An 18,255-nucleotide genomic window follows, 5' to 3' on the forward strand; every position below is an offset into this window, starting at 1 on the left:
CCCCGCTCCTTTCCGGGCAGTATAACCGCGGAGCTGCCACGAGGAGCCTGCCCGTGCTTTCCGGGGCGATGAGGGGCCCCGTCGGGATGCCGGCGCTCCCTCCCGGTGAGGCTCCGGTTCCGCCGCCCGTCGCGGGGTCGGCCGGGGCCGGGCGGTCGGCGGGTCGCGGCGCGAGTGGTCGCGGCGGGCCGGGGGTCGGTGCGGGGCGCGCGGGCGGCGAGGCGCCGCGCCTTCCACCCCCCCCCCAGCCGCGGCCGGCCTTCTGCCGGCGCCGGTCCGTGCCGGGACGTGTCTCCGCGGCGTCCGGCGGGGTGTCCGGGCCGGGAGGGGGGGCTCCGCGCCGCGCGGGCAGTGCGCGGAGGGGGTCGCGGCGGGGGCTTGGGGGTGCGGCCGGGCCAGAGCTCCCGTTCCCCGAGCAGCCGGCACGGGAGACACGGGGCACCGAAGGGGCCGGCGGGGCGGGGCGCGACTGGACTCTTCCGGTCAGTCTGAGCGTGTCCGGGCCGCGGGGCTGGCAGGTTTGGGGGGATTTGGGGCTTTGCGTGGGTCTGTGTCTCTCTCTAGTTGCGGCTTGTGGGTTTTCTGTCTCGCGGGGCTCTTTTGGCAGAGGAGGGCTTAGGGCTTCTCTTGTGGCTGCTGTGGCGTTCAGTGGTTATCGGGGGTTCTTGTGGTGTCTGGGGTTTCCGGGTTTGCTGGTTTCTTCGGCTCGGTGGTTATTTTGCTCTGGTCTTTTGTTGGTTTTCTGGTTTGGGTTTCTTTTGTGGTTTTAATTGGGTTTTTGGGGGTTCCGTGGCTCGCGGGGTTTCTATAATTTTTTATGGTAAATGAAAATGGAGCACAGGTTCTGCTCTGCCTTTTGTTTCCTTGTCAGCCTTTGTTGCCCTTGTGAAATGTCCAAGCCCATTGGAGACATTACTGTTTGGCTTGCTATTTGAGCTTTCTTCTTGGATACCTTGTACCCATTAAGTCCCCAAAAGTTTAAGAGTTGGGTGGTTACCCATCCAGAACCTGTTGTCCTTCTTGTGAGTCTTGGTCCTTCCCAGCCCTCCACTGACCCCTGCCCTTTCTTACTACTCCTCTGATTTTTTTTTTTTTTCCCCTTGCCTGTACTTCTCTATTGTACTGTCCTGCTCCCTTTTCTTCTCTCCCTTTCTCTTTCTTCATCTCCCTCTCCCTTTTCTTTTTCTCTCTGTGCTTTTTTCCTGCTTTCTCTTCCTCCTTTTTTCGTCTTCCATCTCTGTCCTGCAGGCCACTGCAGTTACTTTCCTTTTCCATCTCTTTGTCGTGATCTGCACCTGTCTTGTTTTCTCCAAAAATTTCTCTAGCCTGTTGTCTGGTGTTCTTTTTTTTTTTTTTCATTCTATATCTCACTGTCCCAGGCAGCAAGCTGGCCCTTGAATATGCTTTATTCTCCATAAATGCAGGTGCTGTTGGCAGCAGTTCATGAAACGAGGGGCATCTCCAGCAGATCCTGTAGAAGACAGAGTTGCTGCCTGAGGAGAGCACGCCTCAAAGTGTGCATCGTCAGATTTGCGCTCGCTAGAGAGTATGGGACGAAGCTGGCATTGGCGTCCTGTCCAGCCAGTGTCAGGTGACACCCACTTTGCTGCGCACTGGTTACAGGAGGATCTAGAGTAATACAGATGTACTTCTCAGCGAAGGCAGCGAAGCAACACTTTCCTTTCAAACGGTGAGGCTGGTAAGGAAAGCGCAGTTTGTCTCTGACTGTCTCTATTCCCTTTGTCTCAGGGAGGCTGAATGAAAATGATGACTTCTTGACTGTGTTATCACACTGGGTGAGTAGGTGTGACATGCTGGAGCTGGATACTGAAGTTGAGTACGTGGTGGAATCGATGGATCTGTGTTTTCTGCATGGAGAAGGTAACCTGTCATTCGTTTATTTTTCTTAAAATGAAGCAAAGGACTAGGGAAGGTGGGTTCTTCTTCACAGCGCAGATTTTGGTGACATTGTTGGAGTAGAAATCCATCCAAGGGTGGTCCTAAAGTTGGCAACATCAGTAGCATAACAAGAGAGTCTCATGGTTCCGCTGTAAAGTGGAAGTACAGAAAGCTGTTCAGCTCGCAGAGTGCAGGCCTGTGTGACCTGGGAATCTACTGATGGACTCTGCCTTATGAGGTGAGATATTTTCGATCGAGCAGGGGGAGTCATCGTGACTTAACAATGTGGTAGCTACACTTGTGATGGGCTCCTGCAGTTTTATCAGCTCTCGGACCCCGGAAGGCCTTCATCCTCCCTCCGTCTCTAGGATGAAAAGGCAAAAAATGCCATATTGTGAGGATGATTGAGTACAATTTTCTGCCGCTCCATAAATAACTTTGATACTTAGTATATGTTAGGAGTGCTTGTGGGAGCTTCAGCCTCTTCTCGAAGCAGTCCCGTCTGTCTAAAGCGCGTGCTTTTAAAAACATCTGTGTGTTACATACATTAGGAACTAAAACTGCAGCTTGATTTTCCTCCTCTAGGGCTGATTTTTCATAATTGCTTCACCCCGGTAACAGAAACGGATAGGCCCTGTTTCGTCAGGGTCAGTCCTGACCTCGTTTAAATGCTGCTGCAAAGCTTCAGTGTTTCAGTTTGCAAGCTGTAAAAATACTTTGTTAAAGATAAGAGTGCTTCTTGGAACTTAAGTGGTAGAACCACCTTCTCAATGGTAGCTTTTGCTGGCTTGCTTTTGTGCAATGTACATCTTTGCCATTGTGATTTAGCGTGCCTGATTGGTTTAGCATACAGACATTGGCACCCGCTGAGTTGATAAACAGGTCTTTCTCACTGTGCCATTTTTCCACTTCCTTTAATTGTATCTTTTTCAGTCTGTAACCACAGTTAATGTCTTTTTTTTTTAAAAAAAGCACACTACAGCAGCTTGCTTTGTTCATGTGTTCAAAAGATGTTTGTGGTTGCTTTTCCCCCAGTTGTTGCTTGGTTTTTTTTCCTCTTTAAATGCTTTCTGAAAGGTAGAACTGCATTTCCTTGTAGGGTGCACTTAGACTTTTTCCATGTTATCGGAGTTGTAAGAACATGTCAGTTTCAACACAGAAAAAAGGTCCAGCTTTTGCCACGAGGCTTTTGCCATTAGGGTTTAGCCTAATGTTGCCGAGGAAGCTTTCTTTCTGCTTCCCTCTAAGCCTTACTGTAAAAAAGAAAAAAAGCTGTCATGGGAAAGCCGGTTAAATCGGGCTCGGACCCCAGATTGTCACCGGTTTAATGCAATGAAAGTGTCCTGACTGGACTGAAGCACCCTAAAACACTTTGCGTGCTGCAGCATAAGAATGCAGATGGCTTATCACGCAGTAACTTGGGGATCAGCACCGTTTGCTGCCACTGGCAGAGGCTTTTTTCTTATTCCTTCTGACTGACACGGCCATAGGAGGTGCCTGTTTTGTGGCAGTAGTGCAGCAGCACCATCTCTCGACCCTGCTGCCTCAGACATTGCTTAGCCTCACTGCATTTTGTTTCCTGGTTTTGCTCGGCAGGACAAGTCCTGTTTGGCTGTCATTGCAGGGTTAGAGTGTAATATGAGGAAAGGAGGGTGTTGGCTTAGGAATTTCTGTTCCGCTTGCCACAGTTTTGCCACCAGTATTGCAGTTGGCGAGGTGGCTGTCGGGCGTGGGAATCGCGGGGGTGAGTCTCAGTGTGGGGACAGGTTTGTTGCTGACGCTTCAGCTGTTGGGGTTTTTGAGTTGCTGATGTGTGTTTTCTCATTCTACAGAACCACCTTCATGTTGCGTTCCAGGGAGTGTACTGTGGATGTACAGGAAAGATCTTTCCTGGTGAGACTGTCTATAACCACCGAAGATGTTCGCCAGCTCTGCGCTGAGAAGTTCGAGGTGGACAAGCCGGCAGAGTGCAGCCCGTTTCTTGTTGTCGACGACACCTGGCAGCAGCTGACGGAGCATACCTGCCCTCGGGAAATGAAGGCTGAGTTGCACAGCTGTCCCCAACCCCAGGTCTTCCACTTTGTCTACAAATGTGTTAACAGAGATCTGTGTGGTGCCATTTGTCACAATGATGACTCCACGTTTTAAAAGCAGCAGCTCGTCGTTGGATTTCTGTTCCTCTTGTTAACGGCTGAAAACATCTTTGTTGGCTGGCATTCCTTAGGAGCCGAGACTGGTCTTAAACCAGGATTGCCCAGTAAAAATCCCTTAGCCACATCAGGCATAGCTTAGAAAACCCCATGTAAATCGTGCCCAGGGCCGGTTATGCAGACTATTCCACCAGCGTGTTTGAGCGAACAGCCACAAGACTCTGCTGCAGCATATCATATCGTGGCCCTCGGCAGGTTGTCTGCTGTGGTGTGCAAATGTCTTATTTTTTTTGCACCTGGCCTCTAGCCACATGTCATTTTGATTTATATATGTGTATGCTAGACAAGCATTGCAGTAAACTGGCTGGTGTTAGCTTGGGTTCGACTTGTCCCATTCAGGGCATCAGTTAACTCAGAATTACCTGGATGATTGATTGCATTCTTTCCTGGTTTTTTTTTTTTTTTGTTTGTTTGTTTTTAATTACAGAAAATTGTGGGGGTTTATTATAGACATCTTGCAGCAGTTGCAGGTAGACTGTCAGGGTCGTCTTCTAAAAATATTTTTTCAGCTGTAAAGAATTCTGTAATTATGCATGTGATTTTAACATTCAATATACAAGAATAAGTCTCTTTCGGGTTTTGGCGTATTGCATTTAAGGTCTCTATGGTTTCTCCTCTTTTCCTGTTACAGGTGAGTTCTTGGGAGCTTGTGGTACCTGTAAGAAGGTCGTAGTATTGGCGCTGGTGATTTCATTGCCTTTATCTGAACTGGATGTACTGTTACCTGGGTTAGTGTTTCTATCCATTGGTTTAGACAGCCTTGTGGGTAGGAAGAGGAAGTTGAAAGAAAAGGATGTAGAGAAGGGGCAGAGAAAGAACGCAGAGAACCGAGTTTAGGATTAAAATGTGTTAGTCTGTCTGCTGGTGCAGGCTCCTCTCAGAAAATGAGCCAAGGAGGTTGGTAAGGTGTTTGTAGTTTTACTGATTTTTTTTTTTTTTTTTTCCTGGTTTTTGTGGCTATAGGGGTTGGGTGGGTTGGTTTTTTTACAGGGTCTGGGATTTGTGGGGTTAGCGTGGGCTTGTGAGGTTTTTCTGTTGGTTTGTTTTTTTTAACTGGGGTTCTAAGGGGGGGTTTTGGTTCTCTGCCTTTTGAAGGCTTTGGGGTTCTGTGGGTTGCGGGTTTGGGGGAGGGCTAGGGGCTTCTGTGGTGTTTTGAGTTCCCGCAGCTTTTCTTGTGGGGTCTGGGGTTTGTGTGTGTCTTTAATGGGGGTTTGTGGCTTCTTTGGTTTTTGGGCTTTGGGGGGGTTTCTAGTTTGTGGGAATTCTTTGGGTATTTTGGTTTGGTTTTTCTTAGGCTGAGAGGCTTTAGGAGGAAAGCCTGTTCTGAGCGTGGTGTTCTCCTTGTAACAGAAGCAGGGTCTCACTGTGGCATGCCAGCTGTCGTGGCTAACAAGGGAGCTTTTTTGTTTTGTGTTGTTATAAATATTACAAGAGTTCCACTTTGTAAAATGCTTTTGTGATGAGTTCAGGCTACGTCTTGCATCCATTGAAAGCAGTATTTACTGGGGCCGAGTCTTCCTGTTTGGAGCTGAGGAAGGAAGTATGGATTGAATAACAATGTATTGGTTTTTGACCTGCAGATGGTGGAAGAAAGTGAGGAAAGACTAACAGAAGAGCAGATTGAGTCACTTCTCCAGGCAGTCACCAGTCTTCTTCCAGGGGATCCAGAAGAACAGCCAAGAGACTTGGCAATGTTGGCTGAAGACGAAGGTGACCAAACCTTGGAGGCATCTCAGCCCAAAGCTGGCAACGGTTTCGACAGAGGAGAATCGGCTAACAATTTTCTGGGTTATACTTGGCAGCAGTTTACTGTTGTATTGGACATTGTTGTAAAATGCCTTAGAATTTTTATTATTCAGAGGTGATGAGGGAACCAGTTGTTTCCAAGAAAGCGTGGCCAAGGCCACTGTTGTTGTGGCATCTTTCCATCGATGGGGCTGGCAGCAACTGAGTCAGGGCGGTTGGCTCTTTTTGGGGGACTATGGGGTCTTTACAGGGTCTCTTTTTGGTGGGGTCTAGGGCTTTTGGGGGGGGTTCTCTAAGGGGGGGTGTGGGGTTCTTTGAGGGGATCTTTATGGGGTCTCATTTTGGGGGGGATGTGAGGGGCTTGGGGGCGTCTTTAAGGAGTCTCAGGTTTTTTGGGGGGTGGTTAGGGTTCTTTATGGGGTCTGTTTGGGGGGTCTGGGTTTTTTGGGGGGTCGCTTTGGGGAGTTGGGGGGCCCTAAGGGCCTTTTTAGGGGATCGTGGGGGGGCTCTTTGGGGGGGGGTGTGTCTCTGAGGGGTTCTGGGGGGGTCTCTCTAGGGTCTATTTTTGGGGTGTTGGGGGTTCCTTCGGGGGTCTTCTAGGGGGTCAGGGGCCATGGTGGGGTTCGAGGGCTCTCAGAGGGGTCGCAGTAGGGTTGGGAGGGGGGTTGAATTCGCTGGAGGAGATGGGGGGTTGTTAATGAGCGCAGGTCAGCGGCAGACGGGTAATTAGTGGGGCAGGGGGAGCCGAAAAGGGCCGAGCAGAGGCGGAGAGATACGAGCAGAGGCGGAGAGATACGAGCACTGGTGGAAAGGCCCGAGCGGGGATTCGAACACGGGGGTCCTCGGTGCTGCCGCCTTGCGGACACGCAGCGGTACTGCGCCCGGGTGGCGCAGCGCACGGAAGCCGCCGCGTTCTGCTGCCTCCGTGCACACTCGCCGCGTTCCTGCGCGGGTGCGCGCAGAGCCCGCTGCGTGCGGACTGCGGCCGGGCGGCGCAGCGCGAGCGGCAGGGCGCTTTAACGAGGGACGCCGCCATTGCGGGGCGGCCGCTCCCTCCCGGTGAGGGGGGGGTTCCGCCGCCCGTCGCGGGGTCGGCCGGGGCACTGTCAGGTCCGGGGAACCCCCGAAGGCGATGGGACTCCCTCGGGGGGGCAGATTTTGGGAGGGGGCGCGCGGGTGGGGGGGGGGTCACTGTCATGTGCGGGGATTCGAAGACGGGGTGAGGTCGCCCATCCGGGCGCTGACCGAGCTGGTACCTGCTTAGCTTCCCGGACGGGGAAGCTGTGAGGTCACCGGACGCTCCCTCCCGGAGAGACGCCGGTACCCCCCCCCGCCCCCCCCCTCGCGGGATCACTCGGTGCTGCCGCCTTGCGGACACGCAGCGGTACTGCGCCCGGGTGGCGCAGCGCACGGAAGCCGCAGCGTTCCGAAAGTTCCCTCCCGGTGAGGCGGGGTTTCCTTCGCCCGTCGCGGGGTCGGCCGGGGCACTGTCAGGTCCGGGGAACCCTCGAAGGTGATGGGACTCCCTCGGGGGGGGTCAGATTTTGGGAGGAGGGGCGCACGTGGCGGGGGCACTGTTAGGTGCGGGGATTCGAAGACGGGGTGAGGTCGCCCATCCGGGCGCTGACCGAACTGGTCCCTGCTTAGCTTCCCGAACGGGGCAGCTGTGCTGTGTAGCCCCCCCCAAGCTCGCGCCCCCAAACGGGGGCCCGGAAGCCCCCCGGCGGCCATTTTTCCGTCGGAGCCGCACGGAGATGGGCGCCGCCATGCTCGGAAGCCCCCCGGCCGCCTTTTAACCGCCGGAGCCGCACGGAGATGGGCGCCGCCATGCCCGGAAGGCCCCCCGGCCGCCTTTTAACCGCCGAAGCCGCAAGGAGATGGGCGCCGCCATGCCCGGAAGCCCCCCGGCGGCCATTTTTCCGCCGTAGCCGCGCGGAGAAGGGCGCCGCCATGCCCGTAAGCCCCTCGGTCGCCATTTAACCGCCGGAGCCGTACGGAGATGGGCGCCGCCATGCCCGGAAGCCCCCCGGCGGCCATTTTTCCGCCGGAGCCGCACGGAGATGGGCGCCGCCATGCCCGGAAGCCCCCCGGCCGCCTTTTAACCGCCGAAGCCGTACGGAGATGGGCGCCGCCATGCCCGGAAGCCCCCCGGCGGCCATTTTTCCGCCGGAGCCGCACGGAGATGGGCGCCGCCATGCCCGTAAGCCCCTCGGTCGCCATTTAACCGCCGAAGCCGTACGGAGATGGGCGCCGCCATGCCCGGAAGTCCTCCGGCGGCCATTTTTCCGCCGGAGCCGCACGGAGAAGGGCGCCGCCATGCCCGTAAGCCCCTCGGTCGCCATTTAACCGCCGGAGCCGTACGGAGATGGGCGCCGCCATGCCCGGAAGTCCTCCGGCGGCCATTTTTCCGCCGGAGCCGCACTGGAACGTATCCCGGCATGCCCCGCTCCCTTGCGGGGGAGTATATCCCGGCATGCCCCGCTCCTTTCCGGGCAGTATAACCGCGGAGCTGCCACGAGGAGCCTGCCCGTGCTTTCCGGGGCGATGAGGGGCCCCGTCGGGATGCCGGCGCTCCCTCCCGGTGAGGCTCCGGTTCCGCCGCCCGTCGCGGGGTCGGCCGGGGCCGGGCGGTCGGCGGGTCGCGGCGCGAGTGGTCGCGGCGGGCCGGGGGTCGGTGCGGGGCGCGCGGGCGGCGAGGCGCCGCGCCTTCCACCCCCCCCCCAGCCGCGGCCGGCCTTCTGCCGGCGCCGGTCCGTGCCGGGACGTGTCTCCGCGGCGTCCGGCGGGGTGTCCGGGCCGGGAGGGGGGGCTCCGCGCCGCGCGGGCAGTGCGCGGAGGGGGTCGCGGCGGGGGCTTGGGGGTGCGGCCGGGCCAGAGCTCCCGTTCCCCGAGCAGCCGGCACGGGAGACACGGGGCACCGAAGGGGCCGGCGGGGCGGGGCGCGACTGGACTCTTCCGGTCAGTCTGAGCGTGTCCGGGCCGCGGGGCTGGCAGGTTTGGGGGGATTTGGGGCTTTGCGTGGGTCTGTGTCTCTCTCTAGTTGCGGCTTGTGGGTTTTCTGTCTCGCGGGGCTCTTTTGGCAGAGGAGGGCTTAGGGCTTCTCTTGTGGCTGCTGTGGCGTTCAGTGGTTATCGGGGGTTCTTGTGGTGTCTGGGGTTTCCGGGTTTGCTGGTTTCTTCGGCTCGGTGGTTATTTTGCTCTGGTCTTTTGTTGGTTTTCTGGTTTGGGTTTCTTTTGTGGTTTTAATTGGGTTTTTGGGGGTTCCGTGGCTCGCGGGGTTTCTATAATTTTTTATGGTAAATGAAAATGGAGCACAGGTTCTGCTCTGCCTTTTGTTTCCTTGTCAGCCTTTGTTGCCCTTGTGAAATGTCCAAGCCCATTGGAGACATTACTGTTTGGCTTGCTATTTGAGCTTTCTTCTTGGATACCTTGTACCCATTAAGTCCCCAAAAGTTTAAGAGTTGGGTGGTTACCCATCCAGAACCTGTTGTCCTTCTTGTGAGTCTTGGTCCTTCCCAGCCCTCCACTGACCCCTGCCCTTTCTTACTACTCCTCTGATTTTTTTTTTTTTTCCCCTTGCCTGTACTTCTCTATTGTACTGTCCTGCTCCCTTTTCTTCTCTCCCTTTCTCTTTCTTCATCTCCCTCTCCCTTTTCTTTTTCTCTCTGTGCTTTTTTCCTGCTTTCTCTTCCTCCTTTTTTCGTCTTCCATCTCTGTCCTGCAGGCCACTGCAGTTACTTTCCTTTTCCATCTCTTTGTCGTGATCTGCACCTGTCTTGTTTTCTCCAAAAATTTCTCTAGCCTGTTGTCTGGTGTTCTTTTTTTTTTTTTTCATTCTATATCTCACTGTCCCAGGCAGCAAGCTGGCCCTTGAATATGCTTTATTCTCCATAAATGCAGGTGCTGTTGGCAGCAGTTCATGAAACGAGGGGCATCTCCAGCAGATCCTGTAGAAGACAGAGTTGCTGCCTGAGGAGAGCACGCCTCAAAGTGTGCATCGTCGGATTTGCGCTCGCTAGAGAGTATGGGACGAAGCTGGCATTGGCGTCCTGTCCAGCCAGTGTCAGGTGACACCCACTTTGCTGCGCACTGGTTACAGGAGGATCTAGAGTAATACAGATGTACTTCTCAGCGAAGGCAGCGAAGCAACACTTTCCTTTCAAACGGTGAGGCTGGTAAGGAAAGCGCAGTTTGTCTCTGACTGTCTCTATTCCCTTTGTCTCAGGGAGGCTGAATGAAAATGATGACTTCTTGACTGTGTTATCACACTGGGTGAGTAGGTGTGACATGCTGGAGCTGGATACTGAAGTTGAGTACGTGGTGGAATCGATGGATCTGTGTTTTCTGCATGGAGAAGGTAACCTGTCATTCGTTTATTTTCCTTAAAATGAAGCAAAGGACTAGGGAAGGTGGGTTCTTCTTCACAGCGCAGATTTTGATGACATTGTTGGAGTAGAAATCCATCCAAGGGTGGTCCTAAAGTTGGCAACATCAGTAGCATAACAAGAGAGTCTCATGGTTCCGCTGTAAAGTGGAAGTACAGAAAGCTGTTCAGCTCGCAGAGTGCAGGCCTGTGTGACCTGGGAATCTACTGATGGACTCTGCCTTATGAGGTGAGATATTTTCGATCGAGCAGGGGGAGTCATCGTGACTTAACAATGTGGTAGCTACACTTGTGATGGGCTCCTGCAGTTTTATCAGCTCTCGGACCCCGGAAGGCCTTCATCCTCCCTCCGTCTCTAGGATGAAAAGGCAAAAAATGCCATATTGTGAGGATGATTGAGTACAATTTTCTGCCGCTCCATAAATAACTTTGATACTTAGTATATGTTAGGAGTGCTTGTGGGAGCTTCAGCCTCTTCTCGAAGCAGTCCCGTCTGTCTAAAGCGCGTGCTTTTAAAAACATCTGTGTGTTACATACATTAGGAACTAAAACTGCAGCTTGATTTTCCTCCTCTAGGGCTGATTTTTCATAATTGCTTCACCCCGGTAACAGAAACGGATAGGCCCTGTTTCGTCAGGGTCAGTCCTGACCTCGTTTAAATGCTGCTGCAAAGCTTCAGTGTTTCAGTTTGCAAGCTGTAAAAATACTTTGTTAAAGATAAGAGTGCTTCTTGGAACTTAAGTGGTAGAACCACCTTCTCAATGGTAGCTTTTGCTGGCTTGCTTTTGTGCAATGTACATCTTTGCCATTGTGATTTAGCGTGCCTGATTGGTTTAGCATACAGACATTGGCACCCGCTGAGTTGATAAACAGGTCTTTCTCACTGTGCCATTTTTCCACTTCCTTTAATTGTATCTTTTTCAGTCTGTAACCACAGTTAATGTCTTTTTTTTTTAAAAAAAGCACACTACAGCAGCTTGCTTTGTTCATGTGTTCAAAAGATGTTTGTGGTTGCTTTTCCCCCAGTTGTTGCTTGGTTTTTTTTCCTCTTTAAATGCTTTCTGAAAGGTAGAACTGCATTTCCTTGTAGGGTGCACTTAGACTTTTTCCATGTTATCGGAGTTGTAAGAACATGTCAGTTTCAACACAGAAAAAAGGTCCAGCTTTTGCCACGAGGCTTTTGCCATTAGGGTTTAGCCTAATGTTGCCGAGGAAGCTTTCTTTCTGCTTCCCTCTAAGCCTTACTGTAAAAAAGAAAAAAAGCTGTCATGGGAAAGCCGGTTAAATCGGGCTCGGACCCCAGATTGTCACCGGTTTAATGCAATGAAAGTGTCCTGACTGGACTGAAGCACCCTAAAACACTTTGCGTGCTGCAGCATAAGAATGCAGATGGCTTATCACGCAGTAACTTGGGGATCAGCACCGTTTGCTGCCACTGGCAGAGGCTTTTTTCTTATTCCTTCTGACTGACACGGCCATAGGAGGTGCCTGTTTTGTGGCAGTAGTGCAGCAGCACCATCTCTCGACCCTGCTGCCTCAGACATTGCTTAGCCTCACTGCATTTTGTTTCCTGGTTTTGCTCGGCAGGACAAGTCCTGTTTGGCTGTCATTGCAGGGTTAGAGTGTAATATGAGGAAAGGAGGGTGTTGGCTTAGGAATTTCTGTTCCGCTTGCCACAGTTTTGCCACCAGTATTGCAGTTGGCGAGGTGGCTGTCGGGCGTGGGAATCGCGGGGGTGAGTCTCAGTGTGGGGACAGGTTTGTTGCTGACGCTTCAGCTGTTGGGGTTTTTGAGTTGCTGATGTGTGTTTTCTCATTCTACAGAACCACCTTCATGTTGCGTTCCAGGGAGTGTACTGTGGATGTACAGGAAAGATCTTTCCTGGTGAGACTGTCTATAACCACCGAAGATGTTCGCCAGCTCTGCGCTGAGAAGTTCGAGGTGGACAAGCCGGCAGAGTGCAGCCCGTTTCTTGTTGTCGACGACACCTGGCAGCAGCTGACGGAGCATACCTGCCCTCGGGAAATGAAGGCTGAGTTGCACAGCTGTCCCCAACCCCAGGTCTTCCACTTTGTCTACAAATGTGTTAACAGAGATCTGTGTGGTGCCATTTGTCACAATGATGACTCCACGTTTTAAAAGCAGCAGCTCGTCGTTGGATTTCTGTTCCTCTTGTTAACGGCTGAAAACATCTTTGTTGGCTGGCATTCCTTAGGAGCCGAGACTGGTCTTAAACCAGGATTGCCCAGTAAAAATCCCTTAGCCACATCAGGCATAGCTTAGAAAACCCCATGTAAATCGTGCCCAGGGCCGGTTATGCAGACTATTCCACCAGCGTGTTTGAGCGAACAGCCACAAGACTCTGCTGCAGCATATCATATCGTGGCCCTCGGCAGGTTGTCTGCTGTGGTGTGCAAATGTCTTATTTTTTTTGCACCTGGCCTCTAGCCACATGTCATTTTGATTTATATATGTGTATGCTAGACAAGCATTGCAGTAAACTGGCTGGTGTTAGCTTGGGTTCGACTTGTCCCATTCAGGGCATCAGTTAACTCAGAATTACCTGGATGATTGATTGCATTCTTTCCTGGTTTTTTTTTTTGTTTGTTTGTTTGTTTTTAATTACAGAAAATTGTGGGGGTTTATTATAGACATCTTGCAGCAGTTGCAGGTAGACTGTCAGGGTCGTCTTCTAAAAATATTTTTTCAGCTGTAAAGAATTCTGTAATTATGCATGTGATTTTAACATTCAATATACAAGAATAAGTCTCTTTCGGGTTTTGGCGTATTGCATTTAAGGTCTCTATGGTTTCTCCTCTTTTCCTGTTACAGGTGAGTTCTTGGGAGCTTGTGGTACCTGTAAGAAGGTCGTAGTATTGGCGCTGGTGATTTCATTGCCTTTATCTGAACTGGATGTACTGTTACCTGGGTTAGTGTTTCTATCCATTGGTTTAGACAGCCTTGTGGGTAGGAAGAGGAAGTTGAAAGAAAAGGATGTAGAGAAGGGGCAGAGAAAGAACGCAGAGAACCGAGTTTAGGATTAAAATGTGTTAGTCTGTCTGCTGGTGCAGGCTCCTCTCAGAAAATGAGCCAAGGAGGTTGGTAAGGTGTTTGTAGTTTTACTGATTTTTTTTTTTTTTTTTTTCCTGGTTTTTGTGGCTATAGGGGTTGGGTGGGTTGGTTTTTTTACAGGGTCTGGGATTTGTGGGGTTAGCGTGGGCTTGTGAGGTTTTTCTGTTGGTTTGTTTTTTTTAACTGGGGTTCTAAGGGGGGGTTTTGGTTCTCTGCCTTTTGAAGGCTTTGGGGTTCTGTGGGTTGCGGGTTTGGGGGAGGGCTAGGGGCTTCTGTGGTGTTTTGAGTTCCCGCAGCTTTTCTTGTGGGGTCTGGGGTTTGTGTGTGTCTTTAATGGGGGTTTGTGGCTTCTTTGGTTTTTGGGCTTTGTGGGGGTTTCTAGTTTGTGGGAATTCTTTGGGTATTTTGGTTTGGTTTTTCTTAGGCTGAGAGGCTTTAGGAGGAAAGCCTGTTCTGAGCGTGGTGTTCTCCTTGTAACAGAAGCAGGGTCTCACTGTGGCATGCCAGCTGTCGTGGCTAACAAGGGAGCTTTTTTGTTTTGTGTTGTTATCAATATTACAAGAGTTCCACTTTGTAAAATGCTTTTGTGATGAGTTCAGGCTACGTCTTGCATCCATTGAAAGCAGTATTTACTGGGGCCGAGTCTTCCTGTTTGGAGCTGAGGAAGGAAGTATGGATTGAATAACAATGTATTGGTTTTTGACCTGCAGATGGTGGAAGAAAGTGAGGAAAGACTAACAGAAGAGCAGATTGAGTCACTTCTCCAGGCAGTCACCAGTCTTCTTCCAGGGGATCCAGAAGAACAGCCAAGAGACTTGGCAATGTTGGCTGAAGACGAAGGTGACCAAACCTTGGAGGCATCTCAGCCCAAAGCTGGCAACGGTTTCGACAGAGGAGAATCGGCTAACAATTTTCTGGGTTATACTTGGCAGCAGTTTACTGTTGTATTGGACATTGTTGTAAAATGCCTTAGAATTTTTATTATTCAGAGGTGATGAGGGAACCAGTTGTTTCCAAGAAAGCGTGGCCAAGGCCACTGTTGTTGTGGCATCTTTCCATCGATGGGGCTGGCAGCAGCTGAGTCAGGGCGGTTGGCTCTTTTTGGGGGACTATGGGGTCTTTACAGGGTCTCTTTTTGGTGGGGTCTAGGGCTTTTGGGGGGGGTTCTCTAAGGGGGGGTGTGGGGTTCTTTGAGGGGATCTTTATGGGGTCTCATTTTGGGGGGGATGTGAGGGGCTTGGGGGCGTCTTTAAGGAGTCTCAGGTTTTTTGGGGGGTGGTTAGGGTTCTTTATGGGGTCTGTTTGGGGGGTCTGGGTTTTTTGGGGGGTCGCTTTGGGGAGTTGGGGGGCCCTAAGGGCCTTTTTAGGGGATCGTGGGGGGGCTCTTTGGGGGGGGGTGTGTCTCTGAGGGGTTCTGGGGGGGTCTCTCTAGGGTCTATTTTTGGGGTGTTGGGGGTTCCTTCGGGGGTCTTCTAGGGGGTCAGGGGCCATGGTGGGGTTCGAGGGCTCTCAGAGGGGTCGCAGTAGGGTTGGGAGGGGGGTTGAATTCGCTGGAGGAGATGGGGGGTTGTTAATGAGCGCAGGTCAGCGGCAGACGGGTAATTAGTGGGGCAGGGGGAGCCGAAAAGGGCCGAGCAGAGGCGGAGAGATACGAGCACTGGCGGAAAGGCCCGAGCACTGGCGGAAAGGCCCGAGCGGGGATTCGAACACGGGGGTCCTCGGTGCTGCCGCCTTGCGGACACGCAGCGGTACTGCGCCCGGGTGGCGCAGCGCACGGAAGCCGCCGCGTTCTGCTGCCTCCGTGCACACTCGCCGCGTTCCTGCGCGGGTGCGCGCAGAGCCCGCTGCGTGCGGACTGCGGCCGGGCGGCGCAGCGCGAGCGGCAGGGCGCTTTAACGAGGGACGCCGCCATTGCGGGGCGGCCGCTCCCTCCCGGTGAGGGGGGGGTTCCGCCGCCCGTCGCGGGGTCGGCCGGGGCACTGTCAGGTCCGGGGAACCCCCGAAGGCGATGGGACTCCCTCGGGGGGGCAGATTTTGGGAGGGGGCGCGCGGGTGGGGGGGGGGTCACTGTCATGTGCGGGGATTCGAAGACGGGGTGAGGTCGCCCATCCGGGCGCTGACCGAGCTGGTACCTGCTTAGCTTCCCGGACGGGGAAGCTGTGAGGTCACCGGACGCTCCCTCCCGGAGAGACGCCGGTACCCCCCCCCGCCCCCCCCCTCGCGGGATCACTCGGTGCTGCCGCCTTGCGGACACGCAGCGGTACTGCGCCCGGGTGGCGCAGCGCACGGAAGCCGCAGCGTTCCGAAAGTTCCCTCCCGGTGAGGCGGGGTTTCCTTCGCCCGTCGCGGGGTCGGCCGGGGCACTGTCAGGTCCGGGGAACCCTCGAAGGTGATGGGACTCCCTCGGGGGGGGTCAGATTTTGGGAGGAGGGGCGCACGTGGCGGGGGCACTGTTAGGTGCGGGGATTCGAAGACGGGGTGAGGTCGCCCATCCGGGCGCTGACCGAACTGGTCCCTGCTTAGCTTCCCGAACGGGGCAGCTGTGCTGTGTAGCCCCCCCCAAGCTCGCGCCCCCAAACGGGGGCCCGGAAGCCCCCCGGCGGCCATTTTTCCGTCGGAGCCGCACGGAGATGGGCGCCGCCATGCTCGGAAGCCCCCCGGCCGCCTTTTAACCGCCGGAGCCGCACGGAGATGGGCGCCGCCATGCCCGGAAGCCCCCCGGCGGCCATTTTTCCGCCGGAGCCGCACGGAGATGGGCGCCGCCATGCCCGGAAGGCCCCCCGGCCGCCTTTTAACCGCCGAAGCCGCAAGGAGATGGGCGCCGCCATGCCCGGAAGCCCCCCGGCGGCCATTTTTCCGCCGTAGCCGCGCGGAGAAGGGCGCCGCCATGCCCGTAAGCCCCTCGGTCGCCATTTAACCGCCGGAGCCGTACGGAGATGGGCGCCGCCATGCCCGGAAGCCCCCCGGCGGCCATTTTTCCGCCGGAGCCGCACGGAGATGGGCGCCGCCATGCCCGGAAGCCCCCCGGCCGCCTTTTAACCGCCGAAGCCGTACGGAGATGGGCGCCGCCATGCCCGGAAGCCCCCCGGCGGCCATTTTTCCGCCGGAGCCGCACGGAGATGGGCGCCGCCATGCCCGTAAGCCCCTCGGTCGCCATTTAACCGCCGAAGCCGTACGGAGATGGGCGCCGCCATGCCCGGAAGTCCTCCGGCGGCCATTTTTCCGCCGGAGCCGCACGGAGAAGGGCGCCGCCATGCCCGTAAGCCCCTCGGTCGCCATTTAACCGCCGGAGCCGTACGGAGATGGGCGCCGCCATGCCCGGAAGTCCTCCGGCGGCCATTTTTCCGCCGGAGCCGCACTGGAACGTATCCCGGCATGCCCCGCTCCCTTGCGGGGGAGTATATCCCGGCATGCCCCGCTCCTTTCCGGGCAGTATAACCGCGGAGCTGCCACGAGGAGCCTGCCCGTGCTTTCCGGGGCGATGAGGGGCCCCGTCGGGATGCCGGCGCTCCCTCCCGGTGAGGCTCCGGTTCCGCCGCCCGTCGCGGGGTCGGCCGGGGCCGGGCGGTCGGCGGGTCGCGGCGCGAGTGGTCGCGGCGGGCCGGGGGTCGGTGCGGGGCGCGCGGGCGGCGAGGCGCCGCGCCTTCCACCCCCCCCCCAGCCGCGGCCGGCCTTCTGCCGGCGCCGGTCCGTGCCGGGACGTGTCTCCGCGGCGTCCGGCGGGGTGTCCGGGCCGGGAGGGGGGGCTCCGCGCCGCGCGGGCAGTGCGCGGAGGGGGTCGCGGCGGGGGCTTGGGGGTGCGGCCGGGCCAGAGCTCCCGTTCCCCGAGCAGCCGGCACGGGAGACACGGGGCACCGAAGGGGCCGGCGGGGCGGGGCGCGACTGGACTCTTCCGGTCAGTCTGAGCGTGTCCGGGCCGCGGGGCTGGCAGGTTTGGGGGGATTTGGGGCTTTGCGTGGGTCTGTGTCTCTCTCTAGTTGCGGCTTGTGGGTTTTCTGTCTCGCGGGGCTCTTTTGGCAGAGGAGGGCTTAGGGCTTCTCTTGTGGCTGCTGTGGCGTTCAGTGGTTATCGGGGGTTCTTGTGGTGTCTGGGGTTTCCGGGTTTGCTGGTTTCTTCGGCTCGGTGGTTATTTTGCTCTGGTCTTTTGTTGGTTTTCTGGTTTGGGTTTCTTTTGTGGTTTTAATTGGGTTTTTGGGGGTTCCGTGGCTCGCGGGGTTTCTATAATTTTTTATGGTAAATGAAAATGGAGCACAGGTTCTGCTCTGCCTTTTGTTTCCTTGTCAGCCTTTGTTGCCCTTGTGAAATGTCCAAGCCCATTGGAGACATTACTGTTTGGCTTGCTATTTGAGCTTTCTTCTTGGATACCTTGTACCCATTAAGTCCCCAAAAGTTTAAGAGTTGGGTGGTTACCCATCCAGAACCTGTTGTCCTTCTTGTGAGTCTTGGTCCTTCCCAGCCCTCCACTGACCCCTGCCCTTTCTTACTACTCCTCTGATTTTTTTTTTTTTTCCCCTTGCCTGTACTTCTCTATTGTACTGTCCTGCTCCCTTTTCTTCTCTCCCTTTCTCTTTCTTCATCTCCCTCTCCCTTTTCTTTTTCTCTCTGTGCTTTTTTCCTGCTTTCTCTTCCTCCTTTTTTCGTCTTCCATCTCTGTCCTGCAGGCCACTGCAGTTACTTTCCTTTTCCATCTCTTTGTCGTGATCTGCACCTGTCTTGTTTTCTCCAAAAATTTCTCTAGCCTGTTGTCTGGTGTTCTTTTTTTTTTTTTTCATTCTATATCTCACTGTCCCAGGCAGCAAGCTGGCCCTTGAATATGCTTTATTCTCCATAAATGCAGGTGCTGTTGGCAGCAGTTCATGAAACGAGGGGCATCTCCAGCAGATCCTGTAGAAGACAGAGTTGCTGCCTGAGGAGAGCACGCCTCAAAGTGTGCATCGTCGGATT

The 18,255-nt window shown here is 54.7% G+C and overlaps 2 long non-coding RNA genes across 4 annotated transcripts; both read left to right on the forward strand.

Annotated features, from left to right (window-relative positions):
* On the forward strand, nucleotides 1-5,976 carry LOC311190771. Of its 2 annotated transcripts, XR_014617238.1 has the most exons (5): nucleotides 1-105; nucleotides 1,425-1,881; nucleotides 3,732-3,969; nucleotides 4,741-4,837; nucleotides 5,690-5,976. It is a non-coding gene; the product is annotated as an uncharacterized lncRNA (long non-coding RNA). The 2 variants fall into 2 exon arrangements; XR_014617239.1 differs by lacking the exons at nucleotides 1-105; nucleotides 1,425-1,881 and having other exon boundaries at nucleotides 3,169-3,969.
* Nucleotides 5,977-9,895: 3,919 nt separating this feature from the next.
* Nucleotides 9,896-14,308, forward strand: LOC311191473. 2 transcript variants are annotated; one of them, XR_014617279.1, is made up of 4 exons: nucleotides 9,896-10,212; nucleotides 12,063-12,300; nucleotides 13,072-13,168; nucleotides 14,022-14,308. It is a non-coding gene; the product is annotated as an uncharacterized lncRNA (long non-coding RNA). The 2 variants fall into 2 exon arrangements; XR_014617280.1 differs by lacking the exon at nucleotides 9,896-10,212 and having other exon boundaries at nucleotides 11,500-12,300.
* The last annotated feature ends 3,947 nt before the right edge of the window (nucleotides 14,309-18,255 follow it).

The sequence above is a fragment of the Gallinula chloropus genome (genome assembly GCF_964237585.1).
Source record: "Gallinula chloropus genome assembly, chromosome: 4".
Lineage (NCBI taxonomy): Eukaryota > Metazoa > Chordata > Aves > Gruiformes > Rallidae > Gallinula > Gallinula chloropus.